This window comes from Narcine bancroftii, chromosome 4 (assembly GCF_036971445.1).
Source record: "Narcine bancroftii isolate sNarBan1 chromosome 4, sNarBan1.hap1, whole genome shotgun sequence".
Lineage (NCBI taxonomy): Eukaryota > Metazoa > Chordata > Chondrichthyes > Torpediniformes > Narcinidae > Narcine > Narcine bancroftii.
In genome coordinates, this window is record NC_091472.1 from 66,812,523 (window position 1) to 66,836,901 (window position 24,379).

Below are 24,379 nucleotides of genomic sequence, written 5' to 3' on the forward strand. Positions count from 1 at the left end.
CAGTGATCATTAAAGGATTAGAGGTGGAGAGGGTGAGCACATTTAAATTCTTGAGAGTCACTGTCTCAGAGGATCTTTTCCGGACCCAACATACTAATGTCGTCGTGAAGATTGGTAGAATTTTCCAGTTGCTTGAGACTCACTCTTGCAATGCCTAACTAATACAGCATTAAGAATAAACAGTTCAAAAGACAGTCCAAGTGTACTTAATTAAGTAAAGTTCATTTTGATCAGGTAATTCCTACAACTTGTATTTAAATTCGAACCCTGGTACTAGGGCTCCACTAACCATCTTGCGATCATAATTAACCCTCTCTCCCCAAGTTTACAGATAAAGCCTTACTAATAAAGATAAAGACACTTACTAGGTAGGGATAGGGAGACACTTTGGGAGAGTTTATCCAGCAGCGAGCTGCATCGGCTGACTCTTCATCCTGGCTGAAGCCATTTTATTTACACACAACTTTATTCAAACTTTGTTCAAATGGCTGCTGCAGGCAAGGCATGACCGGCTGAACGTTTGTTCCCATCTTCACCAATGGTTTGTACGTTGCTTTGGTGAACATTTACTTTTACAATTTTGAACTTTTATCTAAATGTTTATTTATTCTTATTTCTTTAAAAAAATTATTTCTATATTTCCTCGATTTCTTTTTGCCAGTTGCTTGGGGTTGCCGGTTGCTTGAATTCTGAATAAAGGGGATTTTACTGTATTCTTTCATTAATACCTTGGAATCACTGAATGTATTTGTTTAATGAAAAAGGACATGTTCAAAAATTATTTTTCTTCATTTATTCAGTATGTTAAGCATACTAAAATTCTTTGTCACTGTTCCACCTACTTACATATATGATCTAATTAATTTTGTAGATGACTGACTGCATCCTTATATTCATCTACCCCTACCCAGTTGGGTATTATCTGTGATTTGACCCTGTCTAGAGAGCTTAAAACCATGTGCAATTAGAAACAACTGAAGGTAGCAGAACAAATCCCAAGGCTCTCTATTCAGATCGAACCATCCACCATCTTGTCACTAATTTGTTTACCATCTACTGTTTCAAACTATTCAGCTAATTTATTTTCTGTTCCAATTTTTTATTTGAATTTGATCACTTTAAGATTCCAATGGAAATGGCGGCAGAATACGACTAAAGGCTTTGGGGAAGGCTCACTGCTCCACTGTCAGATTTGCTTTTTTTCTGGAAAAAAAAAATCTACTGAGCTTGTCAGGCTATGTCTTTCTTCCTGAGATGTTATTTCTTTTTCCTACTGTTATTTTGGCACCATTGGAAAAATTAATACAGTAAGTTTCCAATTATCTGAAATGCTTGGGACCAGACATATATCGGTTAACTGCATTTTCTGAATATCTGATCTGTTTAAGTAGCAGAATTCTTGTAACGGCCACCACAGATTCCAACACCTCTCCACTGCTGTCGCCGAACCTGCCCAGGCACCTGAGGATCCCCAACACGTCCCGACCACCCATTGTGGAACCTGCCCAGGAGCCTGAGGTCCCCGCTCAACATAATACAGTAGCATCAACATAATACAGTATCAGCGGTTAAAACAACAATGAAGAACAAGGGAAAGTTTTACAAGCATGAAATAAAGTTTAATTCTTTCCTTGAGTACGTTTGAGTACACGAGAACTCCATTGGATTCAAAATGGCGCTAACAGTGTGTCAGAGTCCCACTTAAGCACGGCCAGTAAAATAAAATTCAGGTTTTATTCAACTTGCTATGTCAGTGCTGAAAGTTTTCATAGATAACTGATAATTTTGGTAGTGGCTTTTGGATAATTGAAAATGTACTGTAGTATTTGCAACCTACTAAACAAAGTGTAATTTAAAATAACATGTTGTTGGGATCACCCAGTCAGTCAGGAATTGATACTTTACACATCTGATGAAAATCTAAAAGTTTACTGTGATTTTGCATTGGCTTTTCACACTTAAATCACATTCATCATAATGCACTTTTCTACAAAGAAAAATTATGTTCTAGTATAGTCTGACTTTCATTTTTATATTTGCACTGAGATGACAGTCTATTCTAGGAGAGTGTTGCTTATGCATTGCTTTCTACTTTTGCATCCAATAGGATGGACTGCTGTCTCAGGAGTACTGAGTTCCATTTTCAATCAAAAATAAAAAAGCAAGCAAATTCACAGGAATTTGTAAATCAATTTCATTATCTCAGTAACAAAATTGTAGGCTCGAATTTTTGTGATCCAAAATGTTCATGGAAATGATTTTATTAGAATATGGAAAGCAACCAATGAAAAGAAAGCTCAAGGCTCATAATTGGTTGAATTTCTATGGTGAAAACTTGAATTAAATAGGAAAGGTAAGTTGAACACAATATAAAGGATCAGTTCCCCCAAACTGTTCTAATTAGCTTTCCATCTGGCGCTCCAGGTAGAAAGGGTTTTTGTCTTTTGCTTGTAGATTTAAATGGTGAATGTCTTTTGTGTTGTTTCAATTGTTTGAGGGATTGATGCAGTTTCATTATAGGTTGATTATATTTTCTTCCCCTTCAAGCAACAGATATTTCATTATTTTGCTTGAAATAAGTTACAAATTTCAAAGTTTCTGCAACATTTATGTATTTAAAAAGCCTACAATTTCAAGGATAGTTTCCTTTTAAAAAAATGTCCTTTGCTTTCTAAAACTTAGACTGAGACCAGCTGGCAGTTGCAGGCAGAGAGTATGATTTCAAATTTAAATTTCACCATGACACATTCTGCTCTTATTAAACAAGTCAAAGTCACAGTGCAAGGGATATCCATAAGGCACAGACATGGACTCTTTGCCTAACCATCTCTGTACTGCTCTTTGAAGAGCATTCCAATGAGTTTCATCCACTTTCACTTTCCCGTAACATTTCAGATTTCTACATTCTAATACACATCCACAGTAAAACCCCTGGTATCAGGGACCTATGTGGATTGGTAGATGCCGGGTAAGTACATTTTTACGTGATTGCTAATTTTAAAGTTACGTATTTTTTACCTATTTATTTTCCAGGAATTTTTTTGCTGGTATATCATTGCATTTTACTATTGTCTTTTCTAAAATATGATGTCTCGAAATGGGTGTGCTATTTGATGGTTTGGTTTATTTCTTCATAAAAGGAAACTTTGTTTTCTTTTTCAATATTTTTATTAATTTCATTTAGAAAATGTTACATAGGTAAATAAACAAGAATAGAACAATATGATGATAGTTTCAGTAATGACAAAACTTTTATGGTCAATGTTAAAAAGAAAGCTAATTCTTAGAAAGATGACTTGGTTAATCAAATTAAACATATTGATCAACAATATGCCTTAACTCTGAACCCAAGCTTTTTAAAAAGACGGTCAACATTAAAACTAGAGATGACTTATTTCTTACCCACCCTATACAGACAACTTTTAAAAAGTAAATCTAGACTCTTTGTTCATGGAGACAAAGCAGGAAAGCTATTAGCTCGCCAAATTAAAAGTTATACAGCTAAACAACATATTACCGAGATCCTTAAGTATGATGGTAAGATTAGAAATGATCAGGCTGAAATAAATGAGACTTTTTCCCAGTTTTGTTTTAAGTTATACAGTTCTGATTTGGTTAATGATCAAACTTGGTGCCTGCCACATTGACCACTGCCAGTGGGGTGATATCACCTCAAACCATGCATCTTGGCGCCTCACAGTTCGGCGGGCAGCAATCTCCTTTAAAGAAGACCGCAGAGCCCACCTCACTGACAAAAGACAAAGGAGGAAAAACCCAACACGCAACCCCAAACAACCAATTTTACCTTGCAACCGCTGCAACCATGCCTGCCTGTCCCGCATTGGACTTGTCAGTCACCAACGAGCCGGCAGCAGACATGGACATACCCCTCCATAAATCTTCATCCGCAAAGCCAAGCCAAAGAAAAAGAAAGAATGATCAAACTTCTATGATGCAATTCTTGGATAGATTGTCTCTTTAGAGAACAAACTAAAGTTGGATCAGTCTATCTCTGTGACATTTAAAATTAACATTTTGCAGTAAGGCAAAGTTGCCAGGCCAGATGCCTTCCCTGCGGAGTTTTATAAAATATTTTCCCCCCTATTGATACCTCAATTGGATTTAGTTTTATCTCAATCCATAGCAAATGGGAAGCTACCAGAAACTTTTTGAAAGAAAATTGAAGCCTCAATTTCTTTAATACTTAAAAAGAAGGTCCTATTAAATTGTTCCTCTTATAACCAATTTCCCTTTTAAATGTGGACACTAAGATATTATCAAAGATTTTAGCCACTAGGCTAGAAACTATTATACCTCTTATTATCTCTGAAGACCAGACTAGGTTTATTAAAGATCATCATTCTCAATTTAATGTTCGCTGTTTGTTAGATATTCCCTATATCCCCGCAATTGCATTCTCTGTAGGTCTTATTTGCTTTGATGCTGAAAAAGTATTTGATAGGGTGGAATGGGAATATCTATTTACTATATTAGGAAAATTGAAGTTTGTTCCCCAATTTATTAATTGGATAAAATTGATATATTTATCTCCTACAGCTTCAATTTTTACTAACTCAATTAAATCCAATTCTTTTAAATTGAATCCTGGAACAAGACGAGGTTGCCCTTTAAGCCCTTTGCTTTTTAACCTGGAGTTAGAAACTTTAGCTGTGGCCTTTGAACAATTGGATGAAATTTCTGAAATTACCAGAGTTTGAGGTCTCCATAAAATACCTCTTTACACAGATGACCTTTTGCTATATGTATTGAATCGAGATTAATCGATTCCCTCTTCTCTATCTCTTCTTCACCAATTTGGTCAATTTTCAGGATACAAATTAAATTTACAGAAAAGTGAGATGTTTGCATTGGACTCTTCTAGCTCTTCAGATTTCTCTGTTTCTTTTAAAATAGTCAATAATCAATTTAATTATCTGAATGTTACCATCTTTTGGAAATTTAATAACCTGTTAATGAAAATTTTCTTACCCTACTGAGTCATGTTAAGAAGTCTTTGATTGAATGGTCCCTGCTTTTGATGTTCTTAGTTAATATTATTAAAATTAATATCCTTCCAAAATGTTTATACATTTTTCAAGCTGTACCAGTTTTTATTCCTAAATTATTTTTTGATTGTTTGGGCTCTCTTATATCTTCCTTTATATAGAATAATAAACTTCCCCATCTTAAAAAAATTTTTCAAAATATTAAGAAAAATGGAGGCTTGGCTGTACCTAATTTTAGATTTTACTACTGGGCAGCTAACATCAGGTACGTTATTTTTTTGGATTAATCATTTGGTTCTTTCAGATGCTTCAGGATGGATTAAATCTACTAAAAAGTTATCCCTTATTTCAATACTTGGAGCTCCTTTACCTACCAATTTACCAATTAGGTCCAGTTGGGACAAAAACTATAGATTCAATGGGTCAGAATAGAGAATAGAGAGGGAGGAGGCAATCACTCTATACTTGTCCCCAATCACTCTATGATCTCTACTGGAGATACAGGGTGGCATGGAAGTATGCAGTGTTGTAGCATGTAGTTCGTAATGAGTCACCAGGTGACACAGACATGATAGGTCACTGATTAGTGCAGCGACTGATTTTATGCAGTAATTTGTGATGCTACTAGTGAGATTCAATGGTGTGGAAATTAGTAGGTTTATAGATCTGCAATTTGCACCATAAATGATGCTACAGTCTCAAATCATTTGACATAATTCACTCAGATTATTTGTTAAAGACCAGTGCTGGTGGCAAGTATGTAACTAAAACCTATCATCCCAATTTCTAAGAATGTGCAGTATTTGTTCTGAGAGGAACAAGATTGAGTGGAAATAGAGTTATAAGTAAGAGAATAATGTCATTGAAACATGTCATTGAGACCTTGACTCTGAGTCGTGAACCTACAAAAGTGTGTTTACATTATTGCAGCGTTGAGACTTCATCACTAAAGGAGAGAACACCCTGGATCAGGTATAAACCAAAGTCCCTGGTGCATACAAGGCTTCCCTTCACCTCCACCTTGGTTACTCAAATCCAATATCTGTCCTGCTAACTCCGGCATACAGACTGCAATTAAAACAAACGTGAGCTGCTTACAGAGAGAGCAGGACATGGCTGGGGGTGGGTGGAGGGGAATAGGTTGCAGACTGGAGCTGTTTCAGGGAGGTGGACACTAACAATGATCATGTTAACTTTGAGGAGTACACAAGCTCATTGTCTGCCTACATCAGCAGGTGCATTGAGGATTCACTGAGATCAAATGCTTCACATCCAGGGCTAACAATAAGCCATTCAGAGGTCCAGGGATTTCTCAAAGCTCGTGATGCTGCCTTTAGGACAGGGGACCAGATGGCACTAAGATCAGCCAGGCCTGAATGCTCCCATGCAATTTGAAAGACAAAGCATGGGTATGCATAGAGGATCCGTAGGCAGCAGTGTGACTCCAGCAACACAAGGCATATGTGGCAAAAGATCAAGATCACAGGTCAACCTTATGAGTTAAAGACAATGACTTCTCCCTTTCAGACAGACTAAACATCTTCGATGAACGGTTCGATAAGAAGAGCAGGATGACGCCGAAGCAAGCTCCATGTTCCCCTGATGTCCACCTGCATATCTGTGGCCAAGGTGAGAAGAATCCCATCTAAGGAGAACTCATGCAAGGCAGAGGGACCAGACAATGTTCCTGATCCGATAGTGAAGCACTGCACAGACCAATTGTCAGAGGTCTTAATGAACATCTTCAATATCACTCTGTGGCAGGCTATTGTCCTTGTGAGTTTCAAGACAGCCACGGTCATTCCAGTACCAAAGAAGGGGATAGTAACAGGCCTCAATGACTACTGTCCATGGCACTAACCTCCACCATTATGAAATGCTTCGAGTGTATGGTGATTGAATGCATCTAAGAACACCTCCCAGAGATATTAGACTCATTTCAATTTGTCTCTAGAAAAAAACATTCGACAGATGATATTACAGCCTTGCCCTCCACTCTGTACTAACCCTGCTAGAGAATAATGTCTCATAAACCAGACTGCTGTCTATCAACTTCAGGTCGGCATTTAATACAGTCATTCCCCAAAGGCTGGTGGAGAAACTGTCCTCTCTGGGACTCAACACTCCTCTCTGTTACTAGATTCTGGACTTTCTAACAGAAATACCACAGTTTGTCCAGCTAAGTAGCAGAACATTGAACACCATCACGCTGAGCATAGGCAACCCACATGACCGAGTGTTCAGCCGGCTCTTGTTCACGCAACTGATCCACGACTGCATTGCCAGATCAAGTTCCAACAGTCACCAAGTTTGCAGATTACACAACAGTTACAAAGATGAGTTGCACTGCAGATCACTATTTTGCTGGTTTATAGAACCATAGAACACTAGAGCACAGAAACGGGCCCCTTCGACCTTTGAGTCTGTACAGAACATTTTTTTGCCTAGTCCCACTGACTTGCATCCAGTCTATAGCAACTACAGTAGGATGATAATAAACTTGAACTTGAAAAAATTGCAACAAGTCTTGAATCAAATGACCTGTCGTCAGAACCCTATAGCTTATGTCACACATCATGGCTTGTATTAAATGAACAACAAAATATTTCTGACTTTTGTAATAGTTTGTTTTTGTAGAAGCAGAATGTTAATTGGCTCCACTGGACAGGGCTCATTTACGGTCTATTTTAGAACTGTCTGTGGATTGATCCAACAATGGTTCTAATCCACAAATTCAGTGCAGATCAATGAATTGCAAACAAATCTACTCAGTAGGATTCTTTCCACTTTAGTTAATGCATTTATGCTGAAATTTAGATGTAGTGTGGCAAGTTATTTCATAGCAAATAAACACCAAGGAGAAAGCAAAATTCTGCTGATTTCTGGGAAGTTAATGGGTTGACACCACCTAGAAAAATAGCCTTCTATTCCAAGCACTGGGCCAGATGGATAATTGGTGAAGATGCACATTTTACACTTTGAGCAGAGTTTTAGAAAAAATGAGGCTATTAATTCTATATCTCATATGTAAAAATAAATGGAGGTCTTTCTCTGCATGTCAAAAGGTGGTCATTAATCTATTTGTATTCTTCCCCATTAACAATTTTACTCTTGTATGGAAGCACACAATACAGCCTTGACTCCCCTTCCTCAGGCCTGTCACAAATACCTCCGGTGCTATGCTACATGGTATATTCGAAGTGGAGCATTGGAATATTTATATTCCTTTCTGCACCTTTTTCCTTTGTCAGGAGTTGATGGTAGAAGTCTATCTATGTCTGTCTGAGCAAACAACCTGACATCATATTACTGATTGGTTTAATTTGTATATGACCAGAGATAATCAAGAAAATATAAGATCTTTTTAAAATTTTTTAATCTGTTAAGTGTTGTTCAAAGCATTTTAAAAAATCCTTGGCCCTACACCTCTCCAACATCACCACCGAATGAAGAAGTTACCCTCAGAAACATTCAATTCGTTCTTGTTTATCTAACAACAGTGAATTGCTTTTTCATTGGAATCCTGTTTAGTAAGAACAGGACAAAGCACAGTTGTTCCATGAATAAAGCAAATGTTGAAATGTATAGTCAGTAGTCATTGCATCAATTTTGTGCTGTTATAATAGCTTGCTATCATGTCTCTGAACTATAAATATATCTTTAAGACACCTGTCAGTTTAGAGGTTAAAAAAACTAATATTCATATATATTTGTAAGTGAATTAGAACCAAATCTATACCTCATAACACAAAAAAATTTACATCAATAATCAACCAAAGCAACAATACAGCATGATTTGAAGTGAAGACAAGCTCTGTAGATTAAACGGACACGTTATTTTATAAAAATTTAGACATACAGCACTGTAACAGCCCTTTCTGCCTCATGAGCCCATGCCACCACCCACCCCCCCATCTAAATATTTCATACATTTTTGAAAGGTGGGAGAAAATTGGAGCTCCCAGAGGAAATCCACTCATACACAGAGAGAACATACAAACTCCCAATTCGACTCCATCCATCGTAATAGCGTGGGTCTCCCAGTGGCCACCTATTTCAATTCCCCATTCCATTCCCTTGCTGACATGTCTGTCCATGGTCCCATGCACTACTAGACTGACACCACCTGCAAATTCGAGGAACAGCACTTCATCTTCTGACTGGGCACCCTCCAACTGGATGGCATTAATATCGACTTCTCTGGCTTTCGTTAAACCCCTCTCCGTCACTTCTTCTCCCATTGCCTTCTCCCAGATCTGTCTCTCTCTCTTTTTACCTGTCTTCTTTCTCAGACATAGCCAATTAACCTTTTGTTGGTCTGGATTCCTCCCCCAGCCAGCATTGTCCGTATTCTGAGATTTCCTGTTTTTTTGCTCATTCTACTTATTCCTTGAAGAAGGGCTCAGGCCTGAAACATTGGCAATATACCTTTATCTTCTATGGATGCTGAAAGACTGGCTGAGTTCCTCCAGCATTTCAGTGTGTTTTTAATTTAAACTCCCAACAGGCAGCACCGGATTTGAACCCGGGTCACTGGCACTGTAAAAGTGTCATGCTACTACGTTAACCATTCCACCCTATCAAACTTTGTTCTTCTTTTCATACATTCTGCCCTAATTCTTTTAGTGATTTTTAACCTCTGACTGTGTGTCTGCTGGTACACAGCATTTCAGTGAGAAATGAAAGGCTGGGATTAAAATACAAGTATGACTGCAAATATTAACATTCTAAAACAAAAGGCATAGAAGGTACAGAAAATGCATGAGGTCAATAGGTATCTGCAAGAAGTGGACAGATTAACTGTTAGAATGAAGCCCTTCATCAGTATGGAGTCAATCACTAGAGATGTAATGCTAGGCATTTTTAGATACTCTTTTATTGGAAAGCTGACGTAATCCACTATTGCCAGCTACGTCCTGCAACTTGTCGGTCAATTCCGTGCATGGAAAATGACTTAGCAAATGGCTTAATATTGTTAACGGCAATAGCCAGTAACTAAACAAGATCCGTAACAAGGCTAATTGAAATGTTACGGGAAATGGCTGCCACTTGCAGTTCTGCCTTACAAGCCAAGATGTTGTGGTTAAGAGTTTAACCTCTCATCTGTTCAGGTAATGTATTGTTCTGGAGTTCAGAGGCCCTGTACAAGCTGCCTTGTTTCTTGTAACCTCTTGAACTGTTGCTGTCCACCTAGTTAAAAAGATCACAGTTACCTGGCACTCTCCAAAAATCCCCTGCTACTTGCTGTCAGAATCCTTATGGTCTTTTTTTTTTTTAAACAGGTTCATTAATATCAATGGGGAGATCACTAGAATACAATGCAACATTATTTTTCCCATGAATTAATCAAATTAGTTTATCTTTGAATGCAGTGAGAATTTGTCATAATTTTTATTTCAAATAAATCTATGTATTTATCATTAAAATACACACCGTAATATACATTGTAATCCATCCTTTGTTCACAATTATAACATTTTATTAATATTTCAGACAAAAGCAGATGAATTATTCTTAAAAGATAACTTTCCTTTTCTTCTTCAGCTCAGAACTAAAATATTGAGAGATCATGACAAATTTCTCTTTGTAAGATTTATTTTGCTTACATCTAAAGCCAACATTTTAAAATCAGCTTTTCTTTGAATTTTCATGAGCACTGAATATTTCTGGATTGTTTCTTTGCTGGAGAAGTTTAAGAGGTAAGCTCCGCTTTAGAGTGGTCTCAAAGAGTTTTGATAGTCGCGGTAGCATTTTTGACTAAAGCATTGCTAAAGATTTTTGGAACTGCAAGTGACACTTCCACACATCCATTTTCATTTTTAGTTTTACTGCTGTGAAATATTGCTGGCAAGACTGTGAAAATAATGTTAGTGGCTCAGTGATGAAAGCCAGGCAGGTGTTTTACACAGACATTCTGTTTAGTACTGTTGTTTAATACAAAAATGCAAGATCCCCTGCACGTTGGACTCTATTTGAGATGCTCAACTTTATTTAAAATGGCCCAGATTCTTCATTGCTGGTTTTTGTCGCAGTAAATGGTGTAAGGATCTAAAGTATCAATTTTATTGTGGTTTATTCTCTTTACACAAAGCTTTGTCATGGCATGACATTTTGTCAGTGGTAAAAGTGCATTTTTATGTCTATGGTCACAATGGGGAGAAATATGGACTGTCCTTCCACATTTTTTAGTCTGAGGGTCAGTTTAGAAATGAAGATATATCATTATTTGTCTCTTGTGAACAGTTGAAAGGAATCTTTAAGGAAGGGTTGACTTGTGACAGAATTAACCAGCCTAGAACAATGGTAATAAGAAGAGGATTAAAAGTGTAGTCATAAGCAATGATGATAGTGAGAGGAATTAACTTGAATTGCCTTAGAGATCCTTGTCTCCCCTTATTTTCCTGTTGTTGTTAAGATCTGCAAATATCGATAGGAGTTGGTTCACACGCACAGCCAGACACATTAAAGGTGCCAGTTGCCATCTTTCCGCATTGCTCATTGGTCCGTGGAACATGTCAGACCATAATAAGTCAAGAATATCCAGTGTTATTTTTCAAGTCCAGTTTGCCTTGCTCAGGATGGCACCTCATTTATTCACCTTTCAATAAAGCCACGGGGGAGCTGAGAATTTAAAAGAACTGTACAGAATTTGGTGGATCCTTTATGTCCTGGGTACTATGAGCTTCATCCATGTATTCTGTTCTTGGAGTAGTAATTGACTACCATATCAATAATAGCTTTGAGTGTATTAATGTACAGGTGCCAAGAATATCACCAGTAAATTATGTGCCAGTTAACCTGGCACATCCCATGACTCAGTTATCCTTGCCAATACTTATCTGAGCAGGAGGTTTATAGATAGGAAATTAATTGATGAGTCTCTTTACTCTTTCCACTTATGCTATTCTCTTTGCCAGATTGCAATTGTTACAGTGGCACCAGACTTTAGTTGCAAATCTGTAACAGCAAACTCTCAAGAGGCATGAAGGACCACATATTACCACAAAATGATACAGATAGACTTTATATTTTGCTTCCTTAGATGAAATTCATCTGTTCAGACTTTGCAAGGGCAGATGGCATAGAGTCTGATAAAAATCAGTGAACATCCTGCATCGCATGCTAACTCAGACACCTGACCTATCAGAGAGGTTACAATGCAAGCATTAACAATGGAACAAATGCAGTTAACTGTGAAGGAGCAAAATGGCAAAAGAAAACTTAAACTTCTGTCTTGGAGTTTCAAGTTACTAAGGGGAAGAGATGATGCTTAAAAAAGCTGGCCCTAAAACATCTCCTCGCGTTTCACTTATTTTCTTCAACCTCTTTATAAATAAACTAGATGAAGAAGCGGAGGGATGGGTCAGTAGGTTTGTGGATGATATGAAGATTGGAGGAGTTGTGGATAGTGCTGTAAGTTAACGTAGGTTCTAAAAAGGACATAGAAAGGATGCAGAGTTGGGCAGAAAAGTGGCAGATGGACTACAATCCGAATAAGTGTGAGGTGATGCATTTGGAAGATAAAATCTGAAAGATGAGAACAGGGTTAATGGTGCAGTGCGGAGAAACAGAGGGACCTTGGGGTCCAAATCCATACATCGCTTAAGGTTGCAGCTGGATAAGACAGTTAAGAAGGCCTATAGGATGCTGGGCTTCATTAGTCAGGGATTGAGTTCAAGAGTCAAAAGGTAATTTTGCAACTTTACAGTCTCTGGGAGACCACACTGAAGGTATTGTATTCAGTTCTGGTCACTTCATTACAGGAAGGATGTGGAAGCTATGGAGAGCGTGCAAAGGAGATTTATCAGAATGTTGCCTGGATTGGAAAACTAGTCTTATGGAGGCAAGGTTAGCAGAGTATGAACTTTTCTCTCTGGAGCAAAAAAGGATGAGAGGTGATAGAGGTCTACAAGATTCTGTGAGACATAGTTAAAGTGGATAACCAGTGCTTTTTTTCCCAGGGCAGGAAAAGCAAACACCAGAGGACATCTGTACAAAGTGAAGGGAGGAAAGTTTGGGGGAGACATCAGGGGTAAGTTTTTGCACAGAGAAATATGGATGCCTTTCCACGGGTGTTGGTGGAGACTGAAACATTAGCAGGACTCTGAGGTTCGTGGATGAAAGAAAAAAAAAGGTTATGAGGTGGGAAGGGTTTAGTATTCTTTTTGGTAGCAATATGTAGGTCGGCACAACATCGAAGGCCAAATTACCTGTACTGTGCTATAATGTTCTAAGTTTTATTTTCTAATATTTTTGAGGGGATATATAAAGTTGTTTTCCCTGACTATTCAGTTACTTTGTTGAGGTTTAACACTTGCCTGCTGATTAAATCCCCAAAATCATGAAGTTCAGCAGGAGGGCGGTAGAGCGCGTCGAAAGAACCAAAGACTTGTTGATCCAAATCAAGACTGAAGCATATCACAAGTAGGTCAACCAGTCCAGAATGACCTGGTCTGGCTAGGATCAATCCTTTAAGACCTGCCAGTAGGTGTGGCTACACTCTCAGCCAATCACAGTCATCCTACACTACAATCTGTACATATACACATTGATGATAGAATCTGTACTATCACAAGGGCTATGTTATATAACCCCTGGCCTACACAGTCGGCTGCCCAATAAAATAATGACTTTGAAGGAATAAGTGATTAGGAGCTTATTGGTAATGTTGCAGGGACATGCAACCATTTGGGACTGGAAGAAGACAGTTCCCTGTTATGCATGCAAGGGATGGTGGATAGGATACACCTTTCAATGAATCTAAAGGGAATCCTCTCCAGAATGAGCTCATACACAAGGCTTGGAAACAAGTCTGTGATTGGGTAAATATTTTAAATAGCACTCAGTGACAGATAACACAAAGTTTGAGGTGTTGTGGATAGTGCCATGGGTTACAACAGATTATAGACAGGATGCAGAGTTGGGTGGAAAGATGGAAGACTAAGCTTATTCCAGATAAATGTGAAGTGATGGATTTTGGAAGCTCAAACTTGAAGGCAGAGTACATGGATAATAGCAGGATTCTTAACAGAGTGGAAGAATAGAGGGGCCTTGGAGTCCAAATCCATAGTTCTGTCAATGTTGCCAAGCAAGTTGATTGAGTAGTAAAGAAAGCTTAAGGTATGCTGGTATTCATTAGTCAGAGGATTGAGTTCAAGCGTCATGAGGTAATGTTGCAGCTCTGTTAAACTCTGGTTTGACTATACTTGGAATATTATGTTCAGTTCTGGTTGCCTTATGTCTGTAATGATGTGGAAGCTATGGCGAGGTGGCAAGTAAATTTATCAAGATGATACCTGGATTGGAGAACATAACTTAGGTGGAAAAGTTAGCAAGCTTTTCTCTTCAGAGCAAAGAAGATGAGAAGTAACCTAATGGAAGATTATGAGATGCATAGATAGGGTGGGCTGCAAGAACTAATTTCCTGGGATGAAAGTAGCAAACACCAGAGAACATCTGTACAAGGTGAGGGGAGAAAGGTTTAGGAGAGACGCAAGGGTAAGTGTTTTACACAGAGGGTAGTCGGTGCTTGGAATCCATTGCCAGGGAAGGTGGTGGAGGCTGGTATGATAGGGACATTTAAAAGACTTTTAGACAGGCATATTAATACAAGAAACAAGAAAAATAGAAGGTTGTGGGTATGAGGGAGGGAAGTTTTAATTGGTTGGCACAACATTGTGGGCCAAAGGGCCTGAACTGTGATGTAATGTTCTATGTTTTACATTGAGTTGCTTTAGTAATGGTGTCAAGAAGTTAATAAGGTGGCTCTGTCTAATACAATGCTGATAAGCATACACTGTGTGTACCATTTAAAACTGCAATTAGTTTTATGTGAGACCACCATTGTTAGGTCTGCTTTGTTCATGAATGAGTGAGACAAACACCAGACTGAGTCGAAATCAGGGTTCTTTGTTCTTTATTACCGGATTGTAACACTTGCGACCAACCAGGTTAGTCGGAGAATGCATTCTGCCGTTATCAGCAAAATGGTGATTTTTTATACCCTTGGATACATGCTTAGAACATCATCATATCATTACTTGTCCAATGACTAAAACTGTTGCTATCCTTTCCCTGCTAGCTTCCTGCCTCTCAATCCATCAATGTCTCTCTTATCTTGTAAGTACAAGGATGCATTTACATCTTGTTACAGCCCTGTACATTCCCATCTCATGATGTTTTACCTAACAGGAGTACAAGGACACCTCCCCTTCTTGTTACTGCCCTGTACAGGGTAACTCCCTACACATTCCCATTTCATGATGTTTTACCTTACACCATAATCTCTAGGAATAGAAGTATAGCCTTTGCATTGTTAACATAAAGAAGGTTCAAATGCATTATGAGTATCTAAAAACATTAGAAACTTCACAAGGAGATTCTTGAGGCAAGTTCTTTCAATTTCATGCAGAACGATTGAACAATGAACTGTAATGCATAACTAACTGCACAAGTTATATGTTTACAGTCGTGTTGTTGAAATAGAAATTTGACGAGAGTGAATGATGGCACAGATCAGATGAGATATCAGATATTATGTATTGTCATGTAATAAAACTGAAATGTAATATTACATGAAATTGCTTTCAGTCTGCCATAAAGCAGACAAAGATTTACCATTAATATTAGCATTGCCCGGCGCCCTTTACAGTCAGAGAAAGAGAAGCAAAAAACAATCCCCGAGTTACCAAGTGTTGATGGATTTGCCAAAAGCATTCCTGCAGCCTCTACAGTCACACAAGATTCCAGTTCAGTTCAAACCATTAGCAACCCAAGCCCAGATCCAAACCTCTGACATGATGAGGAAGCCTTCAGCACCCAGGGCCCTTCAAAAACCTTTCTTGCCCTCAGCATCCTCTCGAATTCTAATGGTTCTCATGAGCCAGTCTCCAGCACCCTGCAGCCTGGTGTGAGTCCTTTGACCTGGTCACCAACAGCTTGCCACCTGTGTGTGTCCTTCAGCCACAGGGCCCCTCACTCAGGCCACTTATAAAGCCTGTAGGGAGTTGTTGGCAGTAGGACCCTACTGGAAAGTGCTGTGTCTCCTCTCCCTGCTCTCCCCAGGTTTCAGAATCAGAATCAGAATTTATTATTATGAACAAGTCATGAAATTTAGTATTTTGGAGCAGTATCACAGTGAAAACATTCATATTATAACCTCTTACAACATTACTGTAAAAATATAAAAATAATAGTACACGAAAAGTAAGGCAGTGTCTTTGGATCATTGATTATTCAGGAATCTGACAGCAGTGGGGAAGAAGCAGTCTTGTGCCACTGCAAGCTTGTCTTTCGTCTCCTGTACTTTTTACCCGATGGTAGCAGAGTGAAGAGGACATGGCCTGGGTGGTAGGTTTTTTGAGGATAGAGGCTGCTTTTTTAAGACACTGCCTCATGTAGATGTTCTCAATGGAGTGAATTCTGGTGTCTGTGATGTCACAGGCTGAGTTAACAATACTCTGGGGTTTATTCTTGTCCTGAGAGTTGACGCCTCCATACGAAGCAGTGATGCAACCAGCCAGAATGCTCTCCGTGATGCACCTGCAGAAGTTTACAAGAGTCTTAAAGAGGTGATCCAGAGCTAACATTGCATTTGCTGCGGAGCGATTGTGACGATAGGCGAATTGCAGTGGGTACAGATCTTTGCTTAGGTACGTATTAATACTGGCCACGACCAGCCTCTCAAAGAATTTCATCACAGTAGAAGTTTGTGCTACTAGGGGGTAGTCGTTGAGCTTTGGACCTGTTGAGTAACACACCAGCAGCATTGGGAGCAGCACCTTCTTTTTATCTTGGCAAACTATTTGAGGAAATCAGTGAGCTATGATGTTTGTAATTGGTCTAGATCCCTCACCAAATAATTATCCCAATGCAAAGTAGCAAATTCATTTCAATCTATCAATGCACAACACAGAGCTTCCACATCAATTTTAGAAGAAAAATATACCAAATGGGAATTAAAGGCCATCAGAACATTTTACTAACTATTCCAGCCATTGCTATCAGTGATTCTTAGACATGCACTTTACAACTGAAACTTTCAGAGCTTCATCAAAATGATCAGCTTAAAAATATACAAAATGACTAACATATTGATTCACTTTTGACACAAAAAAGCACAGCTACTTATTTGCAAGCAAATATTTGCTTCATTTTAGGTTTAGGAAACTGATGATTTCTCTGGCAGGTTTCTCACTGTCACTGAAATTCAGAGATAAAATGCTGAAAATACTCAGCAGCTCAGGTAACATCTGTAGCCAGAAAAATAGGTATTGAAGCAGATTGATGGCCTACCATAATACCATGTTCAATGGGATTAACAGTAAATATCATCATTGTCATCTTGTGAATAAATAACCAAATAAAATTATATCAAATGTATGATAAAAGTCAGTAAATATATCATCAAATCCCATCTCACATAAGCTGCATTATCAACCTCATACTTTACTCCATGAAATACCCCAGGACCTAAGCTTGCATTATTGCAAGACTCTGGAGATTAAAACAGGTTATTGAATTTGGAATTCTACTCCATAATGTGCTGTAAGGCATTTCCACAGTATCTTAAGCAGTGCAAGTATTATTTTGGAACACTGATGGTTTGCTCAACCAAATTACATGGCTCTCATTGCAAAACAGCTTTGAAGTGAAGTTGGAAGCGAGGTGATCAGATGGCACACGTGTCTTCAAATAACCACTCTTTGGTCCAGAATGTAAGTCATAGGAAGGCCCAGCAAATTATAAAAGTGTATAACTGCTTCCACATTGTTAACTATCCTGATCTTTTGCATTTGATCCCAAATCTGCTGTACAACCAGAGTGTGAAATCACTGTGATTTCAGGCTTTTAATGTAACTCCTTCAGAAAAAAAATACAATGGCAACAAACATAAGAGGGAATACAATAATATTCAAAGTGTATAAAGAATTCAACAGGAGAAACGGGGACAATCAGAGACTGCAAAAGAAATGTACTAATAGAAGGAGAAAATACTTCATTTCAAACCTTCTCAATGAAGGAAGTTCTCAATTAAGGAAAATGTGGTTAAGTCCTGTTAAGGTCTAAAAATTGACACAGAGAATGTACTAGAAAGATGGGCTTCTCCTAAAATGGATATATTATACAGATAGGATTCATCTTAGGTTGCTGAAGGAAATAAGGAATCAAATTGCAAAATAATCTTCAAAACATTTTCCAAACATCATTAGATTTAGGATAGCTGTCCCTGAGGACAGGAAATTACAAATGTTACATATTTGTTGAAACATGATGTTGGAATAATCCAGTACAGTATGTCTCCAATTAAGCAAAATCTGATCAACCAAAATTCCAAATACCCCAAAGTTTTTTTTGAGTGCGACATGATGTAACAATTTGAAAAAAAGTTGAAAACATTATCCACTGGGCTCAAGTAGGGCTACAGGGAATCAGTTTTACAAAGGAGACATTTGTCCACAGATTACACATTTGAAGGAAAGGATTATTTATTTATAAATTGTCATTTTTTGCCGCGACCTACTGTAACTTTCTGATAAACTACATTGTAGCATTCTCAGAATTTGAATTGAATACCATACTCTTTTTCCCGTTTGCCTGCCTGAGCCGCGGTCTCTCCCCGCTCACCCACCCAAACAGTGCTCCTGCTTTCTCCTCACTTGCCCACCCGAGATGTGCTCTTTCCCCATTGGCCCGAGCCACTTCCTCTGTCAGCGGAGTTGCTGGAGGACAATCCCTGTGCAATCTCCTATCACTTACAGGTGAGGTGAGACCTTGGGCTCCCAGGCTGGAGCAGGGATCTTGGGCTCCTGGGCAGGACTGGTGATGGCGGTGGGGAGGTATCGGAGATTGGGAATTGTGTGGGGGGGGGGGGAATGTCAGGTTGGCGACAGCTGATACAAGTATTCTCCTGATGCTACTGGGTTGCTTTAGAGAAAATTCTCAAATATCTGAAAAATCTGCTTAACTAAGCATTCCCAAGCATTTTGGATAATCAGAAACGTACTGTAATGGCAGTTCAATCATTTTCAATTTGGTGATAGATGAAAGTATAAGACACAATGATCATCAACAAAATATGGGGTAACTTGGGCAAATACAAATTTATTAGAGAAATCCAGCAAACTTGTTAAAGACAAATTATGTCTAACAACCTTGATAGTATTATTGCAGCAAAATGGTCAATGAGGAAATTATAGTTTCTGTGTTATATATGGACTACCAAAGTGCGTTTATTAAGTTTCCATAATGGGCATGTCATAATGTTGAAGGTAAAGGAATAAAAAGGTAGTTTAGGAGCATAGAAATAAAATTGGCTTAGCGATAGGAATTAGAGAGTACTAATGGAAAGTTATAGATTTTATCATACGAGGAGAAGTGTATGAGAAAATTTCTTAGAAGTTTGTATTGGTAGCATTGCTTGTCTTAATTTGCATATATAAATTTGCATGTGACACAAAATTTGGAAGTGCATTGAGGAGGAATATAACAGGCTAAGGAGATATGGATAGGTTGGTGGAAGATGAAATTTAATGCTAAGAAACGTAGTGTTACATTTCAGAGTGTGAGAATAGGAAGAGGCAAACTAAACTAGAGAGTACAATTGCTAAAGGGTTACAAGATAATGGAGAACTGAGAGTTTACATGCATAATTCTTTGAAATTTGTTGGGCAAGTTAGAGAATTGGTTAAGAAGATGTTCTTTATTTGGGGCTTCAAATTTTGAGATCTTGCTGATGTTCCCAGATTGCCTGGAAAACCCAGAGAAGTGGAAAACAATAAACTCTTTCTATTTACTGTATAGCTCTGGACAGGGTTCAGAGGAAATTTCACGGAATGTTGCCTTTAAACAGGAGGAAGTTCAGTGGGACTGGGATTTGCTTTCTTTGAAAAAGAGGAGTCTTAGAGGAAATTTAAACATAGAAAACATAGAAACATAGAAGATAGGAGCAGGAGTAGGTCATTCGACCCTTCGAGCCTGCTCCGCCATTCAACGAGATCATGGCTGATCTTAAAGTTCAGTACCCCGTCCCCGCCTTCTCTCCGTAACCTTTAATACCCTTATACTGAAGAAATAGATCTAATTCCCTCTTAAATATATTTAATGAACCTGCCTCTACTGCCCTCTGTGGCAATGAATTCCACAGATTCACCACCCTCTGGGTATAGAAATTCCTCCTCATCTCGGTCCAAAATGGTTTGCCTATTATCCTCAAACCATGGCCCCGGGTTCTGGATTTTCCCATCATTGGAAACATCCCATCCGCATCCATTCTGTCCAGTCCTGCCAGAATTTTATATGTCTCTATGAGATCCCCTCTCAATCTTCTAAACTCCAGGGAGTACAATCCCAATTTGCGCAATCTTTCCTCATAAGTCATTCCTGCCATTCCAGGTATCAGCCTGGTGAATCGCCTCTGCACTCCCTCCATTCCAAGAACATCCTTCCTTAGATAAGGTGACCAAAACTGCACACAATACTCCAGGTGTGGTCTCACCAAGGCCCTGTACAGCTGCAGTAAGGTATCCTTGTTCCTATACTCAAACTCAAAATTGAAATATATAAAAGTATAAGGGGCCGAGATGGATTTACTTATTCAGATTTATTTCCTGTAGTAAAGGGGACATTGACCTTTAACTGGATGTAAGTTTAGAGAGGAGGTAAGTAGAATCTTTTCCAACAAGAGAGCCTAGAGTTCAAAACTCATTGGTCTGAAAGAGAGTTAAATGAAGAAAACAACATCACATTTAAAAAGGATCCATTGTAGATAGGCCCCACAAGTCCGGTCAAATGTCGTCCTCTATCTTTTGCCTCTCTTTTGGCCAGACATGCAATACTGCTTAGATGGAAGGATGCTGCCCCACCCACCCATGCTCAGTGGCTGAGGGACATTGTGTCCTGCTTAAATTTAGAAAAGATTCGTTACTCAATGTAGAGTGTGTCGAAAGAACCAAGACTTGTTGATCCAAACCAAGGCTTTTATTAACTAAAGGACTGGAGCATATCACAAGTAGGTCGACCAATCCAGAATGACTTGGTCTGGCTAGGAGCAATCCTTTAAGACCTGCCAGTAGGTGTGGCTACACTCTCAGCCAATCACAGTCATCCTACACTACAATCTGTACATATACACATTGGTGATAGAATCTGTACTATCATATTCAATGAATAACTCAAATATCAGGTTTCTGTGCTTTTGTGTTATGGATATGCGCTAGGTACCTTGCTGAGCTATGTAATCTGTCAATTTTATTGCGCATTCCATTTATGTGTTGAACATATATATTTATTTGTGTAAAACTAATAAAAATATTAAAGAAAAAAGAGCACTTGGATATTTTCCTGAGAAGAGCAGTGATCTGCAGAGCTAATGACCTGGTGCTGGATGGTGGTATCAGGCCAAATATATCTTTGTTGACAGTCACAAATTTGACAAGAAAAAATAAAAAATAAGTGAAAATATAAATTAATGTTGATGGAACTGGTGGAAAGAGAGAGAGAGAGAGGGAGAAATAACTGAGGGGGTGAAGACAGAATCCAACAGGTTTGAGTTGAGAAACTACCACTCATCTCAATTTATTCTGCAGATCATTAATGAGGAGCAAGACAGAAGGGAATAACAGATGGGTGAAGAGTGGTGACAATAGGGAACTAAAGATGCCAATATTCATTAACAATGTCTTAAAACAAAGGATAAAGAAATGGGAGAATTTTGAAAAGTGTTCAAGAACTCTCAATCAGTATATTCCTGTCTAGAGAGGAAGGGGAAATTTCTGGATATGGTTATGGAGAGTGCGTTAAGCCAAGTTGACCGTCTCACTAGGAAAGCACTTAGGGAGCAGTGATCACATTATTACATTATTGAAATTAGTAATGAAGCAGTGAAACGATTGACCCCAGGTTGGTGGAGCAGTGGGACAGCAACTCGACTAGCTGTGTCATGGGACCACTTTGCATCCATCTATGAAGACATGCATGACAATTTTGTATATTTCCGTATCAAGTTTTTATTTTTCTCAACTCTCGTGAGAACAGGCATATTCTCACCAACCTCTTCTCATTTAGGAAACTCATCATTCAAGGAAACAATGTGGCAAAACTTCAACACACTCCCTCAATGCCAAGAATGCCCTACATTGGGTAAGGAGACCAAAACCGAATAGAGTATTCTGGGTGCACTTTCACCATCACCAGACGTAATCACAGTAAGATATATTTACCTTTATACTCAAATCTTCTCATAATGAAGTGGGAGTGAAAATGGCAGAAGGGAGAATGTTCCATTCCTTGGTAGATGTGAGAGTTTTGCAATAAGACTGGAGAATGGCCAACATTTCTCATAAAATAATAAAAACCATAGGTCAATCAGTTTAACTTCTGTAGCAAGACAGCATTTAGAAATGATATTTTAGAATAAAAATATCAAAAGAGCAGGTGGTAATTTCTCTCTTCTACTCCTCTTTACATGAGAACATATGAAAATTTCCTATTGGGCAAAAACTTCCTTTAAATGCCTTCCAGAATTATCCTAAAATGGTGGTAGAATTAACAGAACTACAATTTAAAATGTATCACAGTTCCTTTTGCTCCTGTCCTATCACTCTGTGTGCAATCTCAGTCCTGCATTAGGTGACAATCATGTTATAAACCGTGCAGAAGATGCACAGCAGCATTAAAACAAGTGAGGGCTCTAAAACAAGGCTAAAATTCAGCCACATGGGCTCAGAGTGATACTCACTAGCACAAGGGCACACTGGCATGGGATGGGCATCAACAAAAACAGGGGGAATAAAGGCAGAGCAATCGTCTTGCTGAATCCCGGAAGGGTGCTTGGAAGTGGTCACAGGTGATTGTCATGTGTGATAATTATTATTGCTGTACACCTGCTCCTCCGCACTAATTAACTTTGGATATGCAAATCCTATTGCATCATGGCCCTGCTCTCCTCCCCTACAGATAAGAAGATGTTCATCTGCTGGATTTAATTAAGATAATGAACGGCAGGCCCACTGTGGCTTGGCAGGGAAGAGGGATGCTGTGACTGACCTTTTCTCCCAAAACATTGACATTTCCCTTTCTTCTGAGTGCTCTGAGTCACCTCAGTGTCTCAGATGCTGATAGGAATGGATTGATGAGGTGTCATTAAAGGAAAACATCATGACATCCGTGTTTGCCTGGAGACTGCCGCAGGTGTTCTGACAAGGACACAAGCTTTTGCTGCTATTTGCCAAACAATTCTCTTGATTCAGTAAAGTTTGATAATTGCAGAAAAGGTCTTGGAAGAGGGAAGCATTTCAATAATGTTTTTTCTACTGAAAGACAAGGACATATTCAGCTCAGAGATTCTGTATTAGTTTTACAAAAAGATATGCCTTTTGGAAATGGGTCCAAGGAGCTCATAAAACGTGTTTATGCCCAGCACAGAATGGTACAAAGAGCAGCAATAATAAGAACAGCTTTTAGTCAAAGCGTTAGGGAGTTTGCATCATAATTTGAATCATTGCAAACCAAATCAGTTTGCATTTGGAAACATGTTAGTGATGGTGCAGAGGAATCTAATATGTCTCTTGAAACCAAAAATTAGGCTACAGTATGGATACACCAGTAAATTAAAATTAGTAGAGCAATACATATTCAGAGCTTGTCCCAAATACAAAACTTTATTATAATCTTTTTGATGATCTTTACAACCAGCTGGATTGCACCATAATTTGATACGTGCACCTGCGCTTCATTACATTAAAAGTTTTAGCCTCTCAAGATAACAAATGCCAAGTAGCTCTTTACAAAATCACATTTGCTGAATATTGCAGTTTTTACATTATTAATAATCTGAACTGCATGGGTTTAAAAATTTAAAACCTATTGAATTCCACATCACTTAAATGATCAATTAATGAATATATCTCAAGCCTTTAACACCAAATAAAAATCAGCAAGTAAAATACATCCATCAGAATATATGTTCATTTATAACTTTTGAACAAAATATTAATTTCTTTCAACATTCTGCAAAAGTATATAAGTATCAACTCATTGATCATTTATAAATATGCCAAATTAAACTATGCATTGTTCAATAGGATTCATTTATTATTGTCGCATGTACACTGAGATGGTGTAAAGATTTATTTTGCACATCATTCCAACCTGGCAGAGTCACTGTTCTCTGGTGCCATCTTACTTATAAACAAAGGAGAAAAAAATGGGAAGAGAAAGAAGCCATTCGGAGACAGTGAGTTGTCAAGGATTACATGCCACCAATGCAGCTGCCTCAACTGCCATCCCTGTAACCACCATATCAAGTAGGTGCCATTGCCATCGCTACTTGTTTTTATTGTTCCCATAAGTTATGCAATGGGGAAGAGTCTTCT

The 24,379-nt window shown here is 38.4% G+C and overlaps 1 long non-coding RNA gene across 3 annotated transcripts in view; it reads left to right on the forward strand.

Annotated features, from left to right (window-relative positions):
- Positions 1-24,379, forward strand: part of LOC138759864 (uncharacterized) — a 99,396-nt gene that overhangs the window by 47,972 nt on the left and 27,045 nt on the right. Inside the window, exon 3 of one of the 3 annotated variants that reach the window (XR_011355166.1) lies at positions 22,071-22,210. The exons of 1 other annotated variant lie outside the window; for it this stretch is intronic. This is a non-coding gene — a long non-coding RNA (uncharacterized lncRNA). Of the gene's footprint in view, positions 1-6,533; positions 8,225-22,070; positions 22,211-24,379 lie in introns of those variants that run through there. One more of the 3 variants, XR_011355168.1, reaches the window with a different exon arrangement.